The following is a 7,500-nucleotide window of genomic DNA, read 5'->3' on the forward strand; positions in this document are numbered from 1 at the left end:
TTAGTTCATATACAGCTCTACTGATTCTCATTAGTTCATATACAGCTCTACTGATTCTCTACTATATGAATTATGTGCTGATACTGTGCTGTACTTGTTTAGCGTTCTTATGCATCCATGAGTATTGTATACACAAAACAGTATCATATATACGGACCATGAGATGTAACCATTCCCTCTGTTCAGTTTTAAATTTGGTTAACCTTATTCATCAGTTGTTAGAGGTAAATACTGCTGAAATTCTGAGCAGTACCATGCATCAGTCTGCCCGGAGGTCAGCGCCTTTCTGTTGAAGTAAACTTTATGCAAAATTTTCTCTCACTCAGCCACACACACTCACTAAAAAAATACTTAATGTCTGCTTGCAGATTACACACTTCAGACGTTTCTTACTTGTGTCCCTCAAACTGGAATTTTGTTTTTTCATATTTAGGTACTATTATTATTATTATTATTATTATTATTGTTATTATCATTATTGTTATTATTATTGTTGTTGTTCTTGTTGTTGTTGTTGTTATTACTATTATTATTATTACTGTTGTTGTTGTTACTACCACTACTATATTAAAGCTCATGTGACTGTCTCGCCTAGAAGTCACCACATCTCTGAACCACGCATGAGCATAATCTTTGTTCCAATTGGTGCTGATTTTTAATGAGTATTTATAATTGTTGTGTTCGGTATGTATTACATAGGTATTATTTGTATGTGCTGTGCATAAGATCATTTTCTTGACAGAAATGTGACCGTGTTTGTTTAAATGTGGACTTTCAGTACTGGTTTGGTTGACTGTTATATGGATGCGAAAATAAATAATACGATTAAGCAAATTGAGTGGTATGGGCGTTTTTATGACGTTAATGACGATTTGCCAAATTGCGCAGAAACAGAAGGCATACAAGCAGCTTAACTTGCCAGAAACCCGTGGAGGAATTCCCCGTTTATATATCTTCGAACTGCGACAGAACGATTAATAGGAGACATTTTGGTTCAACGGCCTGTAGTACGTAGTGGATTTCGCTCCAACATGGCTATGCTTTGGAGTGCAGTTTCATGGACCTAATGGACAAACGCGTGCTGTCGCTTGCATGCTACGCAGGCGCGCTAAGACCAGGCGAGCTGACGACTGGTTGGTCGAGCGTACGTGCGTTACCCCCGAGCAGCGTTGGCGTTGGCAACGGCATTGAGGGGAAAAGCAACGCAGCCACCGACCGGAACACAACAGTAAACAACGGACAAGGACAGTTTTGAGATACAGTAAGCAAAAACCTATAACTTGGAAATTTTTGACAGTTGTTCTTATTCTTTGAAAATGTGACTCGTTTAACTACTTGACGGGCTCGCTGACAGTATCTGTAGCTAGTACTAGTATGTAGTGTTACCCTGTCCCATTCACTGCAATAGGCAGTCAGTGCAGCAAGTGTATGAGTTGTGTTTGCTATAATTCGAGGCCTCCAGAAGAGGTCGGGTAAAACGCTCGTTCTTCATTAATAGAGACATGTGCCCGTTCCCAGCCTTGGATCCGGAGTGCCTGCGATAGTTTATTATAGCTGGGGTTTACCCTGGTTAATAATGTACCCCTTTCATATTTGTTGTACAGTGGGTCGTTGGTCAGTTGTAACTTGTAGTGTCTGCTTTCGCTCGATAACTAGCTCACTTACTTCATCTCGTAGCAACTGCAGTTAATAGCGGATAATATACAGTTAGCCAGAGTGCTAATGTTTTAAAACTCGTGTTTGATATCTGTAACGTAATAATAGACGAAGACTAATTCCATGCTTTGTGTATTTTCAGGATTTTCCTATCTTTCGATAACCATGTGTCAGAAACAAAGTATGATATACTGTGTTCGCGAAGTTAAATTCCTTTTAATCGGCTACCTTTCTAAGTGACCTTATTTAGAGAATTTTATTTTTACGGCTGAACTGTGTTGTTCAAAAATAATTATAAGCAACCCATTTAATCTCATTCCTTAATTCTGTAAAGCCGGATTCTTATCAGAGGCGTCTGTTTTTCTGCCATACATTAAAAAGTTCTGGTTCGATTTCAAGTTCATGCGTATTGTCCGTCGTCTGTCCACAGCGCCTCGGAATTAACGAGTGACTGTCTAAACCAATACAATATAAGCGCCTCTGATTCCAAGCCACGTTGAGCTGTCATTTTAACTGTCCGGGGCTATTTCAGTGCAATGAGTACAAAACGAAACTTCAAGCAAGCATTATTATTATTTATCCAGTTAAAATGTGTCTAAATCTACTGGAGGACTTTGCTCGGTATATGACTAGTTCCAAGCGCCGGACTGTCTGTATACACTGACGCTCTGTACAAGGGGTGCAGTGAAAAAAAACTTTTAGAAAAGGAAAATATGAAGAAATAGAGCAGGAACAATAAGATTGCCGCGGTTCACGGCTTTGATACCAGATGACACGAGGTTTAATTAGGATGAGCAGCGCGTGTGTGAATGCTGTAATGACGGTGAGATGATCTGAATCCACCCAGTTGTTTGGAGGACGATTCACTGTGAGCTGAAAGCAGGGAGGCATAGCACCCCCACCCCCACCCCCCACCCCGTCCCGTTTATGAGTTAGGGCCATGTACAGAAACACATTAACTCAGGATAAATGAGTGGGTGTGTGTGTGTGTTCTGTACCGATGTGTTTTTTTCTCAGTGTAATCTGAACCTGTGTAATCACGTCTTTATTCAGACTGTGAGAAACTCAGTGTTAAATCAGTGTCAGTTCACTTCACGGTGTCATATTCACAGTGTCTCAGGAGTAAAACTAAGATTTGCCTAAACCATCAGTCTGCACAGGCCAGTGCTCCAGCCCCAATCTGTCACTTCACTTATGGATGTGTCTCCATAGTTACCTGGGTACCACACTTATAACACCACGTTTATTGGTGTTCTTTTATGCTAATGAGCTGACCACTGATTGGGCTTTAGCGGGAAGAGTCAGTGCTTTGTACACCTGAGTGCTGTGTTTAACAGATGGACATATCTTCTCATGTGTGCGTGTGTGTGTGTGTGCCCACGTACGCGCGCGTGTGTGTGTATGAGTGCGTGTGTGTGTGTGTGAGTGAGAGAGAGAGAAGACAGCATGCATGTGAGTGTGTGGGTGTGTGTCTGTGCATGTTTGTGTGTGTCCGTGTGCGTTTGTGCGCACGAGATAAGACAGCATGCATGTGAGTGTATGTGTGTTTGAGTGTGCATGTTTGTGCATGTGCGTATGTGTTTGTGCACACGAGAGAAGACAGCATGCATGTGAGTATATATGTGTGTGTGTGAGTGAAAAAGATACTATGTGTATGTGTGTGTGTGTGTGTGTGAGAGAGAGAGAGAAGACAGTATGCATGTGAGTGTAGTGTATATGTGTGTGTGTGTGAGAGTGAGAAAGCTAGTATGTATGTGAGTGTGTGTGTCTGCGTGCGCGTGTGTGTTTGAGTGGAGACAGTATGCGTGTGAGTGTATATGTGTGTGCGAGTGAGAAAGATTGTGTGTGTGTGTGTGTGTGTGTGAGTGAGAGAGACTGAATGTCCTGTGGCAGTTCTCATTGTGTGTTTCCTCCTGTGTGTTGTTTAATAGGACACACTTCCACTGGGACCAGCAATACAGAACAGTTTCATCTCAGCACTGCGACACACACACACTCAACCAAGGTTAGAAGGTCTCATAGGAGATTCATGTGAGTGCATGTGTATGTGTCTCTGTATGTGTTTGTGTATGTGATTTAGAGGTGTGGTCAGCCCAGATTCCTATACTGCTATTAGATCACACATTTAATGTTAATAATAGAATCCTGCCATCTCTCTCTCTGTTTCTCCTCTTTCTCTCTCACTCTCTTTCTCTCTCACTCTCTTTCTCTCTCACTCTCTTTCTCTCTCTCTCTCTTGCCACACCCCCAAGGGAACAATGTGTATTTTCATATCAGGAGTTAACCTCTCTCTGAATTTCAACCTTGACTCTTTTCCTTTCTCATCTTAACTTCATATTCTATCCTTTTACCTCAGCTTTAATCTGTCAGAATGTCGCTCTCTCTCTCTCCCTCTCTCTCACTCTCTCCCTCACTCTCTCCCTCTCTCTCTCTCTCTCTCTCTCCCACTCTCTCTCTCTCCCACTCTCTCACCCCCCCCTCTCTCTCCCTCTCTCTCTCTCTCTTGCTCTCTCCCTATCCCTCTCTCTCTCTCTCTCACTCCCTCTCCCTCTCTGTGTCTCTTTCTCTCTCTCGCACTTACACACACACACACACACACACACATGCATACACTCAGAGTCACTGAAACCCTGCCAGGTTTTTAAGACTTTCTCCTCTGTTTGACATTATCAGTTATGTTTTTCAGTCTGCGCCCCCCCCCCCACACACAAACACACGTGTATGAGAGGACAATTTGGGATGTGTTGGAGCATGTTTATGGACCATCTTATCTCTCTCTCTCTCTCATAATACATGTTTGTGTTTCCTGATGTAACTGAGAACACTGTTTTTCATAACAAGATGTTTGAGTAGTGTGGGTAAACTCTTTCCCTCTCCGTTGTAATAGCACGGAGTGTGTGCCCATACATGCATGCATTTGTGCATTCGTGTGTGTGCACGCATGTGTGTGTGTGTGGTGTGTGTGTGTGCGCCCGTCCATAAATGCGCGCGCGCGCGCGTGTGTGTGTGTGTGTGCGTGTGCGTGTGTGCGTGTGTGTGTGTGCGTGTGCGCCCGTCCATAAATGCGTGTGTGTGTGTGTGCGTGCATTTTTTTTAATGCAAAAACTATGTCAACTCTGACTCACCCCCTAACCTATTTACCCCCCCCCCCCCCCCCCCCCCCAACATATGGGAAACCTTGAGCTGTGGCAGTATGCAGGGCATCGTCCATTTCTGAGTTTTTCAGGTCGTCTGTTAGGCCTGTCCTCACTGTGGGGTTTTTTTTTTCGCTTGTGTGAAGCATTGGGTTTGTTTTTTGTTTTTTTTGTTTTTTTTGTTTTTTCGTCTGACGTTGCAGATTCAGAGCCTGTTTGCTTTGGTGAGATGTTGACAAGCACCCTCCTGTGATTATGAAAAGTGCACAACACTGCACCATGGCATTTCCCATGCAAATTTAACAGCAAAACATTTAAGATTGGAATGTAGTCAAATGAAACCATTTGAATCTCCTGAAGGGAGTGCAGAGCAGAGAGTGAAAAGGAGTGAGATGTGGTGGTGGATTCTAGATCAGTGTCTAGACAACACAGAACACAGAGTCATTTTGTGCTAAAGTCAGAATTTCTTGTTCTGTACTACATTCTGAATGTTTTCCCATGTTAAAGACATAAAATACTCATGGACCCAAGTTACTGTTAAGGGCCTTAGGGAACTGACATATCTCAGTTTCAAACCCATGACCTTCTGGTTTCCAGGTGCCATGCTTACCGTTACACCACTGATGTTATAACTCACACAGCCTAGTTTCTGTTGTAACTGATGTTACAACACACAGCCGTTCAGTTGGCCTGGTTTCTGTTATAACTGATGTTATATCTCACACAGCCGTTCAGTTGGCCTGGTTTCTGTTATAACTGATGTTATAACTCACACAGCCGTTCAGTTGGCCTGGTTTCTGTTATAACTGATGTTATAACACACAGCCGATCAGTTGGCCTAGTTTCTGTTATAACTGATGTTATAACACACAGCTGTTCAGTTGGCCTGGTTTCTGTTATAACTGATGTTATAACACACAGCCGTTCAGTTGGCCTGGTTTCTGTTATAACTGATGTTATAACACACAGCCGTTCAGTTGGCCTGGTTTCTGTTATAACTGATGTTATAACACACAGCCGTTCAGTTGGCCTGGTTTCTGTTATAACTGATGTTATAACACACAGCCGTTCAGTTGGCCTGGTTTCTGTTATAACTGATGTTATAACACACAGCCGTTCAGTTGGCCTGGTTTCTGTTATAACTGATGTTATAACACACAGCCGTTCAGTTGGCCTGGTTTCTGTTATAACTGATGTTATAACACACAGCCGTTCAGTTGGCCTGGTTTCTGTTATAACTGATGTTATAACACACAGCCGTTCAGTTGGCCTGGTTTCTGTTATAACTGATGTTATAACACACAGCCGTTCAGTTGGCCTGGTTTCTGTTATAACTGATGTTATAACACACAGCCGTTCAGTTGGCCTAGTTTCTGTTATAACTGATGTTATAACACACAGCCGTTCAGTTGGCCTAGTTTCTGTTATAACTGATGTTATAACACACAGCCGTTCAGTTGGCCTAGTTTCTGTTATAACTGATGTTATAACACACAGCCGTTCAGTTGGCCTGGTTTCTGTGTCAACGATGCCAAGGATTCTGCCGTCCCTTCCTAGTCATTTACTCAGAACTGCTTTCGGCACATAGTTTCTACCCGTGTGTGTGTGTGTGTGTGTGTGTGTGTGTGTGTGTGTGTGTGTCCAATGAAAGTCGTGTTTGCTTTACTCTGAGCTGGTCTTAGGCGTCTGTAATGAGATTTCTCTAAACCCTAAGATCTTGTCGCACACACACACACACACACACACACACACACCACACACACCACACACACCACACATACATACAGGTCAGTACTATTCCGCAGCAGTGTTCATCATGAAAAAGACCAGTCTTACCAGAAATCCCCTGGACTTTCAACAGAATTAAAGATCCATCTCAGGAGAGGAAACCTGAATGCCAGACAGAGGTCAGAGGTGTAAGTCCACAGATGACTGTGTTTCTCCATAAGGAGACTGCTGGGTGGAAAAGGCATTCCTGCCGACTCAGAGGGTTTATCAGGGTAGTCAACACTGGGATGACATCAGGTTTCCTCTGACAGTCATTCACTGACCGGTTACTCTGCCGCTCAGAAAACATACCGTCACTGACCAGTTTCAGGTATGCCACCATGAGAATGGATCACTCCTACAGACAGTGAGAAATGAGAATGGATCACTCTTACAGACAGTGAGACATGAGAATGGATCACTCTTAAAGACAGTGAGACATGAGAATGGATCACTCCTACAGACAGTGAGACAAGAGAATGGATCACTCTTACAGACAGTGAGACATGAGAATGGATCACTCCTACAGACAGTGAGACATGAGAATGGATCACTCCTACAGACAGTGAGACATGAGAATGGATCACTCCTACAGACAGTGAGACATGAGAATGGATCACTCTTACAGACAGTGAGACATGAGAATGGATCACTCTTACAGACAGTGAGACATGAGAATGGATCACTCCTACAGACAGTGAGACATGAGAATGGATCACTCCTACAGACAGTGAGACATGAGAATGGATCACTCTTACAGACAGTGAGACATGAGAATGGATCACTCTTACAGACAGTGAGACATGAGAATGGATCACTCCTACAGACAGTGAGAAATGAGAATGGATCACTCTTACAGACAGTGAGACATGAGAATGGATCACTCCTACAGACAGTGAGACATGAGAATGGATCACTCTTACAGACAGTGAGACATGAGAAT

General features: G+C 43.1%; 1 protein-coding gene across 1 annotated transcript in view; it reads left to right on the plus strand.

Moving 5' to 3' along the window:
* Window positions 1-1,182: 1,182 nt before the first annotated feature.
* The window catches only part of mapre3b (microtubule-associated protein, RP/EB family, member 3b), a 14,574-nt gene continuing 8,256 nt past the window's right edge, over window positions 1,183-7,500 (plus strand). The window contains exons 1-2 of the mRNA XM_030781825.1: window positions 1,183-1,261; window positions 3,588-3,687. The gene's annotated coding sequence lies outside the window, so the exon portion shown is untranslated. The remainder of the gene's footprint in view (window positions 1,262-3,587; window positions 3,688-7,500) is intronic.

Source organism: Chanos chanos, chromosome 8 (assembly GCF_902362185.1).
Source record: "Chanos chanos chromosome 8, fChaCha1.1, whole genome shotgun sequence".
NCBI lineage: Eukaryota > Metazoa > Chordata > Actinopteri > Gonorynchiformes > Chanidae > Chanos > Chanos chanos.